This window comes from Triturus cristatus, chromosome 1_1, assembly GCF_964204655.1.
Source record: "Triturus cristatus chromosome 1_1, aTriCri1.1, whole genome shotgun sequence".
Classification (NCBI taxonomy): domain Eukaryota; kingdom Metazoa; phylum Chordata; class Amphibia; order Caudata; family Salamandridae; genus Triturus; species Triturus cristatus.
The window spans coordinates 955,846,245-955,865,349 of NC_140579.1; the positions used below are offsets into that span (position 1 = coordinate 955,846,245).

The 19,105-nt window shown below is 46.3% G+C and overlaps 1 protein-coding gene and 2 long non-coding RNA genes across 20 annotated transcripts in view; 1 reads left to right on the plus strand and 2 right to left on the minus strand.

Annotated features, from left to right (window-relative positions):
• Positions 1–19,105, minus strand: part of ARHGAP27 (Rho GTPase activating protein 27) — a 1,125,989-nt gene that overhangs the window by 669,792 nt on the left and 437,092 nt on the right. For 3 of the 18 annotated variants that reach the window (XM_085650946.1, XM_085650912.1, XM_085650863.1), the window contains exon 1: positions 2,048–2,152. The exons of 7 other annotated variants lie outside the window; for them this stretch is intronic. The gene's annotated coding sequence lies outside the window, so the exon portion shown is untranslated. Of the gene's footprint in view, positions 1–2,047; positions 2,192–19,105 lie in introns of those variants that run through there. 8 more of the 18 variants (XM_085650926.1, XM_085650885.1, XM_085650927.1 and 5 more) reach the window with 7 other exon arrangements.
• The window catches only part of LOC146871373 (uncharacterized), a 198,047-nt gene that overhangs the window by 8,896 nt on the left and 170,046 nt on the right, over positions 1–19,105 (plus strand). The window lies entirely within an intron of this gene.
• On the minus strand, positions 16,166–16,738 carry LOC146871374 (uncharacterized). Its single transcript, XR_014980993.1, has 3 exons — positions 16,712–16,738; positions 16,536–16,599; positions 16,166–16,451 (listed from the first exon to the last, which is right to left on the minus strand). It is a non-coding gene; the product is annotated as an uncharacterized LOC146871374 (long non-coding RNA).

The window sequence follows — 19,105 nt, forward strand, 5'->3', positions numbered from 1 at the left end:
AGTGTTGCATAGAAGAGACAGAATGGAGCAACAGAAATGAGCGTGGGAGAAGACCCTACTATCGGGAGGAGAAATGTGTGCGCACTGGTTGGGACTAGGCCTCTCTTGTGCATTCAAGATCTACTTGGCATCCCCATTCACACAGTGATTTTACTATGCCAGGGATTGCTGTACCTTTAACCCCTTGTGTGCCCCGCCCTTTCCCCGCCCTGTGCCGGGCGTTGAATTAGCGGGCGGGGTTCATGACGAGATAGTCTCGTCATGGGCACAGCGCAACCGCGGCCCATGACGAGACCATCTCGTCATGGGCACTCAAGGGGTTAAAAAGGTACACACACTATATGGTTTTAGACCGCATGTTACAAATGAATAGCACACATTATCTAAAAAAAAAAAATCGCATATTATACCTATACACCATCATATTTTATCCATAAGACTTATATTCACACCGGTATTGGGTCACACATTATCGATAATATTGGAAATTAAACCTGTACTTAAATAGATCTTTATTTACTTTTCACATGTTAACGGAACTCAGAAAAACTATATTTCTGTGCAGTGAAATCCAGCAATGGATAAAAGTACATAAATCCGCACTGCTGTTACTGTCGCACCAGTCCACCTTATAAGTCACGATAAAGGTAAAGGAAAGTACGATATAAAACTAGGGAAGAACATGTAGCCACTAACCTTACAGTAACTCCCAACCAGCCCCCCCCAGTCAGTCATATTACCGCGAGATAGTGCCAGCCTCCAGGTATCTAATTAAGTAAAGCCCAGTAGTGGCGGGAGGTCCAGACCTAGATCAGACCTGTACTGTACACCATCACATATTGCCCATAAAACAGAATATCATACCGGTACTGGACGACAGATTATCAATAAAATCACAAATGTATCCAGTATGTCATCACATATTACTCACTAGACTTAATATCACATGGGTATTGGGTCACACATTATGTATAATACCTGTAAACCATCACATTATCTGTAACAACGAATATCACACCGGTATAACGGCACAGATTATCTTTCAAATCACACACTACAGCTTCGGAGAATCATATTATAAATATATCTAGGATCGCACCTTACACCTCGTCAAAGAGTGGAGGTAAGTGCTCACTGCTCAGGCTTGAGTGTAGCCTGCGTTTCAATTCCAAAAGTGTAGCCTTTCATCCTTCTTAGGCTGATACATGGAGTACCACTGAAAAGGGTAGCAGTGACAATTGCAGTTACAAGGGTACATACAAATGAAATTGTCGCAGATCGACCATTAAAATCCTCGAAATCTTTACACACCAGTATTCGGTTTTTACAGACCTTCCGCAAAGGTGCTCTTGACTCGTGTGGATTCAACACCCTGAAGCCATTAGAGGCGCTGTGGCACTTCAACATAAATGATAAATTGCACCCTGAAATCTAAATCTGTTTCCGTGTGTCTCCAAAAGTTGCGGAGCACTAACTGCAAACCGCTCAGTTTCTTACCTACTAGAACCAATTAAACGTAACCCAGCACAAATATCTATTAAAAAAAAATTCAAGTATAAAAGTCTGAATTTTCCCTGCCAATATTAAACGCGTGACTCCTATGTACACAAAGGTCTTTGCACTAAACGCATTAACCAAGTGAGGTGACTGAGCGGATAATTCTGGACCACGTAACGGATATACGCGAGAATCCGCATTAGTGGCTTGCTCGGTGTCACAGGTGACGACACTACCATTATTTAGAACACTGGCATCAGGAAGGAATTCATCATTTTCACTTTAGACGCCATTCCTATAAGTGAAAAGTTAAAAGGACAGTTTGCTGCTCCCCCGCAGTCCTGTCCCCATCACGCGCCGTCCCTGCGAAGAGAAGGGACTACAGCCACTGCCCCGACCAGTACCGCCGCATTGTGCGCTCCCTGCTCGCAAACTTGCATGCGCGTCCTGTCCACTGCGGCGGCTCTTCGCGGGTTTTTGGACGGCCAAAGGCACAGATTGGAGAGAGGAGTCCTATCAGATACGCCCTGGCAGCAGCGACGATACTCACCGTCACGTCACGGAGGGCCACGGTTCCCTTCTAGAGTTCTCTGGTTCCGTCTGCGTCGCCCGTCTCTGGGCACAGCCTGGCCTCCTCGCCCTCTCACCGACCCGGGATCTGTTTTGCTACTGCGGGTTTACAATCCTCAGGCAGGTAGCTCAGCTGCTCTCATTTGCATAAGGAGTGTCGAGCTCCAGCCCTCTCAGGCGTTAACCCTTTTACTGCGGCCGTCCACCCGATCTCTGCAGCGGTCTCGAGTGCAGCAGAGGAGAAACGGTCACGCATCCTTGCACCCTCTCCTCTCCGGAGCCAAACTATTCCAAGAATGTCCCCTGAAGCGGCGGCATCACTGGACGTTGTACAGTGCGATAGGGACTGGAGAAATGTTACTTTCTATTCTAAGACAATAATACGTGTATCTTCCCACGTTAACATTTACAAAACAACCCACTCCCTTTTGTATTTAAAAAGTACTCTTTTATAGAGATATGTCGGTTCCAACTGCACTACAGCTCCATTGACATGTATTGCTTAATTGTGTTAAGCTAGTATCGTATCATGAGCGTGTTTTTCTGAGAGAAACACTAAGGGCCCATTGCGAGTTAGGCAGTGTGGGAGCGGGCTGCCACGCCACCGCCCCACTCCCACAATGCAAAACAGTTTCCTTGAGGTCTGGCGGGCAGGTCTTTGGTGTTCCCACGAGGGTGCCTTTCCAAAAGTCACTGCAATGCAAGCGCTAAAGCTAGTTTCTGCAAGAACCGAAATGCACAATGTTGTGCATCAGGTTCCTGCAAGGAACTGGAGGTGCACACACACAGCAGGGCAAAATGTGTTGCCCCCGAAGCTACCCCTGCACATAGGCAAAAGGGGGCCTATAAGGGTCCCCAGAGTTCTCTCACCCCCACCCTTTCCACGGTGGGCTCAACACCGTGGATAGGGTCGCAGTGAGGAAACTCATAACGCTTGGGGGTGCAGTTGTGGCACCACCAAGCATATTTTGGTCACACACCGCCATGGCACCACCAGGATCGTGGATCCCTGGCAGCTGCGGCGGCCCAAAATGGTCTGCCCACCATACTCGTAACACGGCTGTTGGACCACTGGTGCCTGACAACCACCGCACCTCCACCAGGGGTTCGGTGATTCACTCCGAATGCAATTTTCCTTGCAGTCTGTGCCACAGGGTCCCATCATACCCAACAGAGATGCGCGAGCCAGCAAATTAACAGAGTGAACCGTAGCCGAGCCAAGGTGCTGGGCTGGCTCTGAGAGACCTATCTCAAGCCGAGCCGACAACATATTTTAGCAGGTCGATCGTGCAACAAATGGCAAGTAAAAGTAAGATAAATACTCCTCAAAGTAAAAAAAATAAAAAAATAAAAAATAAACTTACCACACTAAAACGTTTTGCTTTAGTCCATTATTACATTGTATCACCTCATTGAGGGACACTTCACATCAGTACTGATATTTTCTGAAAGGGAACTTAAAAAAAAATTATGCCATCCTGATGGATATGCCATTAACCCTAGTCCCAGCCTTTCCTAATGTGGTGGCTGTCACCTCAGGACCGGAATCAAAGCAGGAACATTCTAGGGTGCCGGCTGCATCCACCTAGCCTGGGTGCCACAGAGGGACTGGCACTCCTGTTTTCTTTTCCATTTGCCTAGAAGAGGAACCTGGGAGGTCTCTCCCATTTTAAATTGGAGGAGAATGCTTTGTCCTTAATTCTGCGAGGATATACATCAGTGCATAGTGTTAAATACATATATGTTAAATCTAGCCTACTCTGGCTCTCATTACAAATCCCCTGGAGTGGTATTCCCACAGCGCACATCACTGCAGCCAATTGTGAGTGGACGGGTGTTAGATTTGGGAGTCTCTAGTTGGCAGAGGTAGGTACCTTTGTCCAAGTAGGGGCCCTTGCGTCTAGTCAGGGTAAGGGGGTAGACTCCTAAAGTAACCCCTGCTCGCCCCCTTGGTAGCTTGGCACGAGCAGACAGGCTTATCTCAGAGGCAGTGTACACATACAGTAATTGTAGGAGAGTGGAATCTGACTAATGGTTGCCCCCAACTTTTTGCCTGGTATTTGAGTGGTTTTTGACTAGTCTGGCTGGGATCCTGCTATCCAGGACCCCAGCCTATCTGCTTTCTCCCTAAAACTGATGCTAGTACTCCAGGTACAACCCTAATTGGATGCTGGGCATGCCCTGCCAGTCCCTTGTAGATGGTACCCTAGGTACCCAGGGCATGGGTCCCTCAGTGGGCCTACCAGGGCTGCAGCACTTATTGTGCCACCCTGGGACAGCCATACAAGCTGACACCACCAGACTACTACTGTAGTCTGGGTAAGGTGGTGCTAGCACCCCTTACAGGGATGTAGGTACCCTATATCCCACACCATTACAACACATACTCTCATAGGTCACCCCTATGGCAGGCCCTGGTAATCCTACAGGGCTGGGTGCGTGTGAGGGGGGGACCCCTACATAAGTAGGGCCTCTCTGCAACCTTCGTAAAATCGTTACTGGGTTGTTTGTAGTGTAGCCATACCATATACTCAACCGCATTATAAGTAAATCGCGTCATCGCAATAACTTGAGAATGGCTACACAGAACCATATCGTGTTTGGTGTCAAACATGTAGGAATCATACCCCCAGTCCAGCCATGGGCATGAGGGTACGATTCCCCCTTGCTAGAAGGGCGATATGGGAAAAGCGGTAGAATTTAGACACCAATTTAAAAGTGCACAAGTTACACAAAATGGCTACTGCCCGCCACCTACACGACCTCGGCTGGCTGTTGCTGGGGAAAACCCCAGCTGGACAATAGGGCTCCTGTGGCAGGGAGGTGCTAGCATCTCCCCAGACAGGATAATGTGGATTGGAACAGGGTGGGTGCACCAAATGTCCTTTCAGAGTTGCATGTAGGCAGCTGCAGAGACCTAATTCTGCATACACCGCTTGGAACCGGTTCAGGGGCATCCTGCCCCTCGCCCAGGCGGGAAACACACAAAGGGGAGAGGGTGTAGCCACCCTTTCCCGCCTCACCAGCCATTGGTGGACACTACTCTGGACACTCCCCTAATCTTGGGGATAAAAGGTGAATAACGTTGCCCCAGAGCCTCAGATTACTTTGGAACTTTACAGAACCGACCTTCGACGAGCTGCTGCCCAGCTGACTGAAGAAATCTCCCTTGGGATAAAGGAGTTATCCCCCTGCTTGGCAGGCACCTGAAACACTGCAAGTGACCCGGTTGGAACTTCGCTGCTCTCACGCACTTCGACGACTTCCAGAACCCTTGAGGTGGGTTTCCAGCGCATCCCAGAGGCCAGTGAGTGTGCTCAACGAGTTTGGGCACCGTGGACCGCATGGGTGCAGAGATCCCCAATACCCCGAGACCCCGGCCTCTACTTGCATAGCACACGACCCTGACCAGTGGGGAAGTTGTGCTTTGGCCCGTTTACGAGCCAACCACTTTACAGCAATTGTGCCAAAGACCAGTGCCCTAGCCCCCTCCGGTGGCCCGTGGGTGCCCTTTTACGCACTCCAAATTGCCGCCTCCCGCGGTCCCTTGTCTCTCGACTTGCGGGCCCTAGCGGAGGTTTATCTTTGAACACGAGGGTTCCCCTGGTTGCTCCAGGCCTGCTCTACGCTCTCTCCAAAGGAGAGCACCCTCAGACCTCGTGGGTCTGCACCAGCAGCTGCTTTGTTCATCTTGCGTGGGTTGCGGTTGCCAAGGCTTAGTGGATCCAATCGGGACACTAACACCGCAGCGACACTCATCCGACGTGGGACAGTCGCCCTCCAGAAGCTGGCCTTCCTTGAAGCCTCCCGGAGCCCGTGACTGCAGAGCCAAGCTGCACCCATCTACCTGAAGCACCAGACATCCACGAGCTCCTTCCTGTGAGCTCCCTGGTCACTGTGCCGTGACCCAGACTCTGTCCCCTCTGCTTTCAGGTTCTTCTCTACATTTCCTACATCTTAGATCTTCACGACATCGACGCTTTTGGCTAGCAGCAGTTTGGACTACTTTCCCATTGAAAATCTGCCCACGACCTGACACCAGAATCGACCTATGCACCCTGCTTCCCTGGGGCAGGTAACAGTGGTACTTCGGTACTCCCGTGGTAGTGGGCTCTCCAAAGCCTTAAGTCTCAAGCCTTAACTTTGTACTCCTGCTAGAAGTGTCTTTAATCTTTAAATATTCAACCGCAACATTCTCCATAGACTAACATTGAGATCCCGATAGCAACTTCTTGTGCTGCACACGTCTCCCGTGGGTCCCCTTCCTCTTAACAGTGGGTGGATTCTGAAGGGGCAAGCGATCCTGAATGCCCTAGGCATTGTCTGTAGAATTGTCGTGGTTCTCATACCACTATTTTAGTATATGGTTTGGTCCCCCCCTGGGGCCCATTGATTTCTGTGCTATTTATTGTGTTTTTAAATGCTTGATTGAAGTGTAACTTTGCCACTAGCCACATAAAGTGACTGTGGGATTCTGTCTAGAATATATATATATATATATATATATATATATATACACACACACATATACATACACCTGTGTGGGCTACTCTTTCATTTGGTTATTCAAGAGGTTATTATGGTAAAACAATAAGCTGAACACTCCTTCAAGACTTAGCCTGAAGGCTGCTCTCCACAGCTACCACTAGGATAGCTTTCTTTAAAGGTTGTCTTAAACCTATCAACAAGAGTCAAATTGGACTGGTGCAAGGTGTCCCTACAACTAGGAACAGCATATGCCAGGCCAACTTCTCACAGTAATCAAGTGACAACACTACAGATGGACACCACACCAGTTTAATATCAAAAATAAGTATTCTTATCACAGGACCACAAACGACAAAAATCCACAATATTGTACTTAAAACGGTAGAATTAGATCAGTTCTCTTAAGATGGTAAATGCAACACTCCCAGTTCAATGTACTTTAAGATGCGTAACGCAAGACCATGAACGTGTTGCAAGGACAGTGATGCGTTGAAGATCTGGTGCAAAGAAACAAAGATGGCGCTTTCTTCTGGATGCAACACGCTTCCCTGTGATGCGGCGGTGTCTGCTGCGACGTCGATCCTCTTCTCCGGCGTTGCAAGATGTTTCCACACGATGTGAGCCGCGACAGGCCCTGCGACACGCTTCCCAGTGATGCAGTGGCATCTGCTGCAACGTCGATCCTCTCCCCTGGCGATGCGAGATGCTTCGGTGTACCTGCGATGACTCACCGATTTTTCTGCGACACGCTTCTCGGTGATGCGGTGGCGTCTGCTGCGATGTCGACCCTCTTCTCCGGCGATGCGAAGCACTTCATGTTGTGAAGCGGCAGTTCAGCGACACGCTTCTTGCTCGCGAGTCGCGCTTCCAGCTCCTTGCGACATGCAGTCCCTCAGAAAGCCTCTCAAAACAGCAGGCCCTTCCTCCAAAGAACTTTTGGGGAGCTGGTGGGTGAAATCTGTTGTCCCTGAGACTTCAGCAGGAGGCAAGCCCTTTTCTCAAGCCCTTGAAGATCCTTCACAAGTTGAATAAAGTACACAAAGTTCCTTTTCTCCTCTTTGGCAGTCAGGCAACCACTACAGGCCAATCCCTCAAGCTTAGGGATAGTCTCTCCTCAGTCTCTCTGGTTGCGCTCCTCAGCAAAGGTTTCTTCTCGTTTCCCAAAGTGATCTAAAGTTCTTGGGTTTGGGTCCCAATAATTATACCCAGTTTCTCTTTGTTCTCTTAAGGCAGCAAGGCCTTTGCCTAGTCCAAACCAGTTCTGGAGCACTTTGTTGACAAGACTCCTTTCCTTTCAGAGTGCAGGGCAGAGACATCAGACGCACCACAGGAGGTGGAGCCAGCATTGTGGAGGGAAGGCACAGCCCTATTCAGGTCCCAGGTGCAACTCCTCCCACCCATCTAGATGCAGATCTCTCTATTCAGCCCTTTGCTGACTCACCCTGTCTCCTGGAATCCCCCAGCCCCTGTCACTCAAACTCCAGACAAGGAATACACAACCTAGCAGAGGCAGGTTTGAATGGTTAGACAAGAAAATACCTACTTTCTAAAAGTGGTATTTTCAAACACAGAATGTTAAAACCAACTTCATTAAAAGATGTATTTTATCATTCTGAGTTCAGGCATACTAAACTCGAATTTCTACTATGTTCCTTGAGTCATTTAGGATTATAAGCTGTAATAATCAAACTGCCCATTCTGGCCTATGGGGAACAGGCAGCCTTGCAATAGTGAAAAACGAAAATGGCTGTAATTCACTATTAGGACATGTCACACACACCACGGCATGTCCTACCTTATACTTACAATGCACCCTGCCCTTGGGCCAACCATAGGGGTGTCTGATATGAAGAAAAGGGAAGGTTTAGGGACTAGCAAGTGGGTGCACTTGCCCAGTCAGCATGACCGTATCAGACTGCACACAGGCTCTGCAATGGCAGGCCTTAGACACTTTTACAGGCTGCTTCTGTTGGGTGGCACAACCAGTGCTGCAAGCCCACCAGCAGCATTTGGATTACCAGCCCTGGGCACTCCTGGTGCCCTGTACAAGGGTCTGACAGGTAAACCAAACCAGCCAATCATGGAATCACTGATCCATACATCAATTTACAATAGGGAGCACTTGCACTGGATAGCAGTGACAGTGCCCACAGCATCGAACACCAGCAAAAATACATGACACAACAGCAAAAAATGGAAGGGAGAACCACGCCAAGGTGCCAGGTCTAACAACGGGGTTTCCTGCACTTCCAAGCACAGGAGCACACGGCAGCGTTTACAAAGTTCTTTTCTGTGCCCAGTAAACCCCCCCTGCAGATCTGCCGACACTGTCCACCCTTTCAGACCAGATGGAAACTTTTGCAGTAAATACCCCACAATAGAGATGTTCCATGCGATAAAGGGACTAGTGTTCCCAGGCACACATGCTATTCTCCATTCTGGGAACCTTAACCCATAATGGCCAGATTTGAAGCAGGAATCCAATTCAGAATCATTAACTCAGGCCCAGTATCTCTGCCCCTGTATTCCAGGCACCTTTAGGCCCTCAGCAGAAGCTGCTCATTAACGGAACTGGATATTCGGTCTCTTAAAGGTTCCATTCTCGGCCATATGAGGGTTCATAAAAACCATGCCATTTTAAAGCTGGATACTGAGGGACCACTAAGAAGTCTGAAATTATTAAAGAAACTGGATTTACTGCATCCGATTCCTGTTAGTAATTTCTCTTTCCAGGCCGAATTTTGGTCGAGATGTTTCAACTGCTTTGAGCAGGGAAGGTAGATTTAGCCATTTATCCTTCAGAAGTAGACAGCCCGAGTAATATATAATACGCAGAAATAATATTTCCTACTTGCATCACTTGTCAATGGCAGAAGGGTGGCATTTAGCACTATGTACAATAATTCATTGCTATTTTCAAGGTTTGCCTGCATCTTAAGTCTTTCAGCTACAGACTTCCTCTTTCCCTTTGCCCTGCCCTCACCACAACCCTAGTGCTTAGAGTTCTATGGCAGCTGTGAAGCACTGTATACCAATTCACAAAGAAATAATGTTAGACAAAGTTCTGGATGAATATATTATTACTGGTTAGTTAATAATACATTTATTGAACATTATTTGTTCTTGTACTCCACGCAAGTGTGCATGTAGTGTCAGTGTTAGGACATTTTAAAGTTCTATTATTTTTTGTATTTTTAAACAATATAAGAATATTAATGTACAACCAGTAAAACGTTTAAAAAGTTAGCACGATTTTCCTGAAAGTGACTGAAATAATAAGTGGGTTTTCACTGCAGTTGGAGCTAGCTTCACGTCACGAGATTGGCTTTCAACATATCCTCATTTTTAAGCCAAACACACTGGCGTGGCAGGAAAGGTGAAACTGAAATTCCCAGAGTGCTTTGTGCTGTGAACTAAAAAACATAACATTTGGTGAAGGCACCCTTAAGGCATCTGGCCAACTTACCTATTCTCCTCCCAAAACCAGATTCTGATGGCAAACTTACTAGCAGTTGAGGCTAGGCTCATCTCCCGACTTGACTATTCCTCTACGACCCATTCCTAGCCTCCCGAAAAAGAAACGTGCCTCTATTTAGAGCTGTTCCTCGTGTGCTACCTATTCACTATCATGAAGAAATAAGACCGCTTCACCTGTGCACTTTAACTTAAATGGCTCCTACGAGTTTCACACTGCTGCAAGAGAAGGGCCTGCCATACTTACACATTTCTGATCCTCCAAAATCTTCATTATCTCTCCCAGAAGCTATGCACACCTGGAAGCACTCGCTAGCCACAGTGGAAACGCAGAAGATCACTAACACGTTTTAAGAAGTCCACGCTCCTTTAATTCCCCTAGAAGCTGGAACCTCTCTTCAAATTAGGAATGGGCCTGCTCTTGATCCTCCACTCGGTTCTAACTTCTCGATGAGCCTAGCCATCTGAAACGCTTCCCTCACTCTTTCCTTCTCTGTCCTTACTTTATATTTAATAATTGGTCTTCAAATTAGGTTATTGTCTATCGCCTTTAGTTACAATTCCTTCCTATATCTACTTTACTTTCCACCCTACTCATCTCTGCCTTCTTGTACTTAGCTCAACAATATGCCTCTACCGTTAGAAGCCCGGAACCTAACCCTGGAAGACCGAATGTGGCGCACCCTGATCCCCAACTCTCGAGACAACTGAGTGACACTAAGCGTCAGTATAAAGACGTAGCAACTCAAGCGGCAAAAGCCCAGGCCCAAGCGACCCTGCACAAACTTTGATGTGGGTGACTAATCCTGAAAGCTCATGGCCTGGCCTAGCCGCAAGGCAAAAGAGGCCCGGTGGGTAGACTGTTTAGTAGACCCACAGGATGTGCTGCAGGACAGGGATGAGCAGATCTTGCGGAGTTTCGCGTCTTATTACTCAGACCTCTATAAGGTCCGTCACTTACAGGTCACCAAGACATAACTGCCTACTTACAAAACGTAGCTACCCTGGTACTGGATGATGCGGACAGCACGGAGCTGGACGCGGATATCCTTGCTTAACACAGAGGTGAAGATTCTATCAACTACCTTGGCTACCAGATTGCGCCAAGTGATCACAACCCTGGTACACCAGGACCAGTCAGGGTTCCTGCCAGGTTGGGCGACCAGGCTGAACCTACGGAGGACACATAACTGGATGATGGAGGTCAAGAGGCGGGACACTCCGCACTTGGTGCTATCCCTGGACGCAGAAAAAGAGTTTGATTCAGTCCACTGGCCCTTTCTAGAAGCCACCCTGATTAAATTTGGACTAGGCCCTAGTTTCAGGAAGTGGGTGGGACTTAAGTATACGGACCCCAGAGCCAGTCTGGGTAAACGGCAGAATATCAGAAGATTTCCCCATACGCAGGGGCACGAGGCAGCGCTGCCCACTCTCACCACTCTTATTTTCCCTCATGATAGAAAGTTTGGCCTGCGAGGTGCATCAACATCCGGGGATACAAGGCTTTCCAATCACCCCAGAGGATAACACGGCTGAGAAGATTTCCTTGTATGCCAATGACATACTCCTATACATTACACACCCAGACACAACTATACCCAACCTGTTCCACACTATAGATCACTATGGTCAACACTCGGGATACACAATCAAAGGGCATAAATCTGTGATCTACAGTCCATGCACATTGCATACATGGCATGCCCTCCCAGGGGATCTACAGATTGCGGACACAGGGTTTACTTATTTGGGGATTTACCTCACAACAGACAAAAACCTCTGCTATAGGAGAAACACCAAAAGCATACTCACGAATTTTAAGGAGGATGCACAGCGTTGGAAACTTCTCCCCCTTACAATCCTGGGTAGAGCGTCCATGTTCAAAATGATTACATAACCCCAATTTTTATACGCCCTATAAAACACATTTTCCCCTACCACAGTCACGTTTCCGGGAACTACGCTCTATTCTTTGGTTTGGAAAACAGCCCAGGATTGAGCTCCTTACTTTACAGCGCAATCAGTACAATGGGGGAATCTCCCTGCCAGATATAAAAGCCTACTACAGGGCGGAGCACCTAACCCCTATTAATGAATGGATACATACACCAGGGACACACCCTACATATAGGCTAGAAAGGGCAACCCTGAGCAGTCGCACGTTCCTGCATTATAGAACGCTTCTCCCGGCCACACAGGTCACAGTTGAATTCTGGGTGAGGGCCACAAAGGCCATTGGATGGGGCAACAAACCAGCCAAAGAGACACCATTGTGGCAATGCACCAACTACATAAATTGAAGGGATTTCCAAATTAGGGGATATCCTTTGCAAGGGAATGCTGAAAAGCTTTGAGATCCTGAAGACCGAATACTCACTACACCCATCCCAATTCCTGAAATACGCACAGCTTAGACACGCCGGCTTGGCTGAGAAAATAGACAACTCCCCGTTACCGGACTACGCACCACTAGAGGAAAGACTGCTCCAAGAATGCATCATAACTAAGGCTGTATCGCCAACGTATAAAATCCTGAATAACAACGCTCCAGATAGACTGGGAAAGTTGAGGTCAACCTGGGAGGGTAACCTAGGTGCACTTGAAAATATAGACTGGGAAGCTGCTTTGATGTTCCCTAGGGAGGTGGCGATCTAATCCAGACTGCGCCTCATACAGTATACTGCATAGAATATACTTAGAGTCCGATTACACAGGATAAGGCGAGCAGAGGATTCCAGATGTCGGAGGTGTGGTTATAGCGAGGGCGACTTCTATCATACCATCTGGGACTGCGCACAGATACAAGTCTACTGGGAAAAGATGACGAGGGAATTAGGCAAAATATTGAACACTACGATACCCCTAAATCCCAAACTTATACTGTTGGGTATTTCCTACGATGTGGACCCCAGTTAATTTTCCTGGCACTAGCACTGGTAGTAGCCAAAAGAGAGGTGGCAAGGAAATGGGGAGCCGCAGACATATCACGGTTGCGAGAATGGAAAGTGGTGACATGTATATGACCGCTGAAAGGGTCACCTACAAAGCGAGGGGTTGACCCAGGAAATTTCGGAATGTATGGGGCAAATGGAGAAGATACTATGGTTTCGATCTACTAGGTGAGGATACCCAATTGGATCCTCCTGGACAAGCCTACCCAGACACTTTACCAGCTCACGAAACCCCAGAGGTCTAGGGGAGGGAATGGCTCCAAGGCATTGTTTCCCATCAAGGATTGTTATGTACTTGTGCTGCAGGAGGAGAAGTAACGCAGACGAAAACCTACTGTATGGTATGATGACCAAGACCAAGAGTTACCTTTGAGAAGCGGTCCCTGGAGAAACAGTATCCCCAGAAATTGCTTCAGCAATCCTCGTTTTCTCTAGAGTACTTACTGGACCCCTCAAAGGGTTGAATCTCATGAGGTTTTTATTAAGATGACTGTAGGCTGAATGAATCAGTTTGTGTGGTGAGAATGGTTGTTGGTTGCTGTGGGGTTATTAATTTCAATGTTGATAATAATTCATGGTTTGTTAGTTATTTTGCTGGTGTTACATTTGTAGAATATATTATGAACTAACTGAATATATGCATTTCTCTCTCAACTAGAAACATTTATAAATATAAAGTGATAAAAATGTCTTTCAAACATTTAAAGAAAATAAATAAAATGAATAAACTGTACGTTGTTTAATTTAGATTTGTTAGTGTTTAATGGTAGGGGTGATGGCAGGAAAGAACCTGAAACGGTCTGTTAAAAAGCAATATAGGTCAGAATAGAGGTTTGTACTTGCATGGTATGATGACTAATGCACTTAAGGCTGGACGACTATAACCAATGTTATTTGTGTTAAGTTTGTTTTAGAAAATGACAATAAAAAGATTTTTTAAAAATGTATCCATCATGCTAATCTCATTTTATGCATTGTTTCTGCCGTTGATCACCTACACAGTCCATCTATTGAATTTAGGCCTCCGTGGTCAGTGCATATGGAATCTTCCTTCTCTCCTCCACTTACGACCAAAATTAGATACTGGATGCTAATTTTCAAAAAGACCCTGTATTTAGCTCACCACGTACTATATAATATATACATATATACACATGGTATTTGACACACTGACATTTAAGAGTGCTGGCCCCATGCTTCTAAATCGGAGTCTTGGCCACCGGCACCCATTCACTCATTCTTTTGCAAATTATGCTGTGTATATACAATATCTGTATATTTAAAAAAACAATATATATCAGTAGGAATTGGAAATGTGTCTATAGGGAATTCACTGATTATTATAATTGTCAACTACCTGGTTCCATTCTTGTTGTCATACACTGGACAAATATTTACAATGCATGCTAATAAAAGGTGTATATACTTATACCACCAGTCTTGTGTTCGCTTATTGAGTTATTGGTTAAGTTCAGCTATTGTTTCATGGTTCCATCTGCGGAGAGTGAAGTCTGTACTCACAGTCTGTTCAAGACTTTTACTCTGCTGTGTCACCTACTTGGGAGCCGCCGGAGAACCGCATATTGCTGAACTTTACCAATTATAATAAATAGTGAATTCCCTAGGTCCTGAAGAATAGCCAACAGGGGTATGTATGGCTAGAAGCATGTTGACCATTAGGAATGAGGAACATAACTCCCTTTAGGTCTCGACTAGCGTAGGCTGCGCGCATGCGCAGTCTCGCTGGCGAGATTTAATGAGGTGGGTATTTTCTGTAAGGGGCATTAAGCCCCGCCCCTCTTTTCCATTGGCTGGTGTCACCGTTTATGCTAAACGGTGGCCAGCCATTGGAAAAGAGGTGTCGGCGACGTATTTGCTTGGCTCTGAGCCATCCCATTTGGACGGCCTCGCCTTCTTTGCGTTCGTCGCAAAAGGTAACAGGCGAGAAAAGCCGAGCAAATATGTCATGGCGTGCGCACGTGAAGAGAAGGAGTCGTCATTCCCGGCCAGGGCCAGGCGGTGGCGGGCATGCGGGCCCCTCTGTACCCGGAGTACAATGATCCCACGCTTGTTTCCGTTTATTTTCAGTAACCTGTAATTCTATAGATTTCTTCACCGCATCGATATTTCATAGCATTGTACTTTTGTGCAGGTTTCCATTGCGAGAGGAGCGCTTCTTCCTGCAGCGTTAAACCGTTATCTTCATCTTTAACCCATTCAAACCCTTGATTCGGTTTTCCTGGAAAGCGGGTGAGGTTTCTAGGGACGGCGAAAGTAAATCCGTCCGATGCGCATAGGGATGTGAAATATGGAAATCCTCCCTGAAGGGTGCAGTCCTCGGAATCGGTTTGTTAGAAACACAAGAAAGTGTTTGTAACTACAAAGGATGGTCCGTGTGTATCAGGCACCGGTTGTTACTGTGTATCAGTTCGTTTCCAAACAAAGACCCGTAAATACCCGGGTGGGTGGGGCTGTTCCGGGAGCCCCGTGGGGTATTTTCACCCGCGGCTGGGACTGGATCTGAGGTGGGCGCGGACCCTTCGTCCCCAAAACCGGGAGCTTTAACTGTGACCGGGGCTTTTCATTACATTAGTGCCCCTGCCCCCCCAGAGGGGGAGGGGGGGGGGGGTAGAGAGAATGCTTTTTATTCGTGCCCCCTCTCCCCCGGGGGTACGCAGAAGGATTTTTTTAAATTAGATTCGTAACCCGCCCCCCCCCCCCGCCCCCTTTGGCAAGGGAGGGTGGGGGTAGAGAGAAGGCTTTTTATGGATTTCGTGCCCCCACCCCAGAGGATAGCGAGAAGTAAGAAAGCCTTCAAATAAATACGTGCAGGGGTGAGAAAAAGGTTTGAGAGGAGGGGGGCGCCGTCATTGGATTAGTTACTAACCAACACTGGGTCCTAGCTCAAAAAAACTCAGTAGGACTGAGCCCAATTAACTGAAAAAACAGAACATATTGTCCAAACTGAGAAGGACTGCACATTTCACTTTGTAACTCCCATCATGAAAAATAAAACATGAGGAGGGCTTTATGAATTTCCTTATTACTCAGGAGAATATTTATTATTTATTTCACATTTCTCTCCTATTGTGCGCTTTAACAATAATTCATTGCGCGTTTATCTTTTATACAAAACACAATACAATACATTTCACAACAAAACATAATGATCTTAATCCCCTGAAAGAAAAATACATACCACATTCACTCTTCAAGCATTCATGGCCAATATACTCTTACATACAATACACATGCACTGAACAAAAGAGGTCCTAATGACACCTTTCCTTTTTTTTGGTAGATTGACTCCCGAAAAACTTATAAGTCAAAGTACTTTATCTCGTTTTGGTACAATAAAGGTACAGTAGAACGTTGTTAATAGGAAAATCAGATAGGTGCAATAAAGGACCAAACTGGTCGACGCGTTTCGAACCCCTATCTTTTTAGGTTCTCTTCCGGACCAACCAATTTCTGTAATAAAAAGACAAATCAGTTTTAGGTATTTTAACACAACTCAGAATTTTTAAAGAACCGCCAGCAACTAATCACACCCACCTTCAAAAAGTGCCTCAAAAAATGGAGTCTTAACTGTCTGTAATCGATCCAACTTGCCCCAGGGCTGTGGAACACAAATGGAAACCACTTATATTATCGTTTTTCATCCACAGAACAGAAGAGACATACACACAAGACAGACAAAAAAGGCTGTTGAACATGTCCGTTTAACTCACCATTCGAGATCGATCTGTAATCTCTACGGGGCAGCCCAAACACTGTAATGGAAGTTGATTAAAATCAATCGGAGGATGGATGGGTGCTAACAACCACTGAAGTCCAAAATGAATCCCATATTAGCTTACCGAATTCGGGGAAGGCTGCCTTCTTCGCCGGCTAACAATCAAATGCTTAATTTTTCTTTCTAAGAGCGAAAGGAAACACTGGTCGGTGACCTCCTAATAATCTCCAAGGGCTACAGTGAAACACTAGTACGACCCGGGGAAAGGTGCTTACCTAAGTGAGTTCGCTTGCTCGTCTCACGTTGGAATCCCGTGCCGGCATCTGAAAGCAAAGGGCGGTAGAAGTCATCGTTACAACTGCTCCGCTGGCCAAAACTAAGTTACAAAAGACTGCGTGAACTCTACTGAAGTTGTTACAACAGAACTAACTGGACTGAGGAAAAAATCATCTTTTTGTCCAACAGGCCCCAAAGTCCCTAAAGAAATTAGTACCTTCGAAAGAACAGTCTTATCTGGAATACAGGCAATGGAAGGCAAAAGAGGCTATGTCAAGTACAACTTAGCCAAACGAGAGAAAGATGCTCTGATGGACTTGAAGAATGATAGATCGATTGTGGTGAAACAGGCGGATAAAGGTGGTGCAATTGTCATCTGGGACGTGAATAAATACAAGAAAGAAGTACTACGCCAGTTAGAGGATGCTGCATGTTATCGACCAGTGTTTCCTTTCGCTCTTAGAAAGAAAAATTAAGCATTTGATTGTTAGCCGGCGAAGAATGCAGCCTTCCCCGAATTCGGTAAGCTAATCTGGGATTCATTTTGGACTTCAGTGGTTGTTAGCACCCATCCATCCTCCGATTGATTTTAATCAACTTCCATTACAGTGTTTGGGCTGCCCCGTAGAGATTACAGATCGATCTCGAATGGTGAGTTAAACGGACACGTTCAACAGCCTTTTTTGTCTGTCTTGTGTGTATGTCTCTTCTGTTCTGTGGATGAAAAACGATAATATAAGTGGTTTCCATTTGTGTTCCACAGCCCTGGGGCAAGTTGGATCGATTACAGACAGTTAAGACTCCATTTTGTGAGGCACTTTTTGAAGGTGGGTGTGCTTAGTTGCTGGCGGTTCTTTAAAAATTCTGAGTTGTGTTAAAATACCTAAAACGGATTTGTTGTCTTTTTGTTACAGAAATTGGTTGGTCCTGAAGAGAACCTAAAAAGATAGGGGTTCGAAACGAGTCGACCAGTTTGGTCCTTTATTGCACCTATCTGTGATTTTCCTATTAACAACGTTCTACTGTACCTTTATTGTACCAAAAAGAGATAAAGTACTTTGACTTATAAGTTTTTCGGGAGTCAATCTACCAAAAAAAAGGAAAGGTGTCATTAGGACCTCTTTTGTTCAGTGCATGTGTATTGTATGTAAGAGTATATTGGCCATGAATGCTTGAAGAGTGAATGTGGTATGTATTTTTCATTCAGGGGATTAAGATCATTATGTTTTGTTGTGAAATGTATTGTATTGTGTTTTGTATAAAAGATAAACGCGCAATGAATTATTGTTAAAGCGCACAATAGGAGAGAAATGTGAAATAAATAATAAATATTCTCCTGAGTAATAAGGAAATTCATAAAGCCCTCCTCTCATGTTTTATTTTTCATGATAGGAGTTACAAAGTGAAATGTGCAGTCACTCAGTTTGGACAATATGTTCTGTTTTTTCAGTCATTGGATTAGTGGCAGCAGGGCACGCTGGAGGCTCTAGAATAGATTCAGCAGGGGGGTGGGCATCACTGGATTAGTGACAGCTGCGCATGCTCAGGGTGGGTGTGTATGGGCCCCTCATAATGAATTGGGGGATGCCATCATTGCCCCCGGTGATGATGAGGGAGGGTGCTGTCATTGGATTGGCACGGGCGGGGGGGGGGGGGGGGGGGTGCTCTCATTACATTAGCACCAGCAGCACGTGGCGGGTTGTGTGTGTGTATAGGCCCCCGGTAATGATTGGGTGGGGGGGGGGGGGGGGGGGGTTGGGGGAGGCTGTCACTGGATTAGCACCAGATGCCAGATGCTCTTGCCCTGTCCATCCCCTTCTCAAGTCATCTGTGTTTTTGCCATACTAACCATTCATCTTTCCTCCTATACCCGTCACTCGTCGTTTCCACAGCCACTAAACCTCATTTCCCTGGTCATCACTCCTTCAAGTGATGCTGATGGGAATCTAATGTCATCACCGAAATGTATTCACCCTGAAATCACGCCATTCCCATTATGCCAATATTAATAAGGCAGTTCGTCTCTCAAAGTAACCCTGAGCTCCCTAAAAGCCAGTGGACCCATAAAGTCCTAAGCAAGGGAGGAAAGCCATGGTTGGAAACTCCTAGCTGA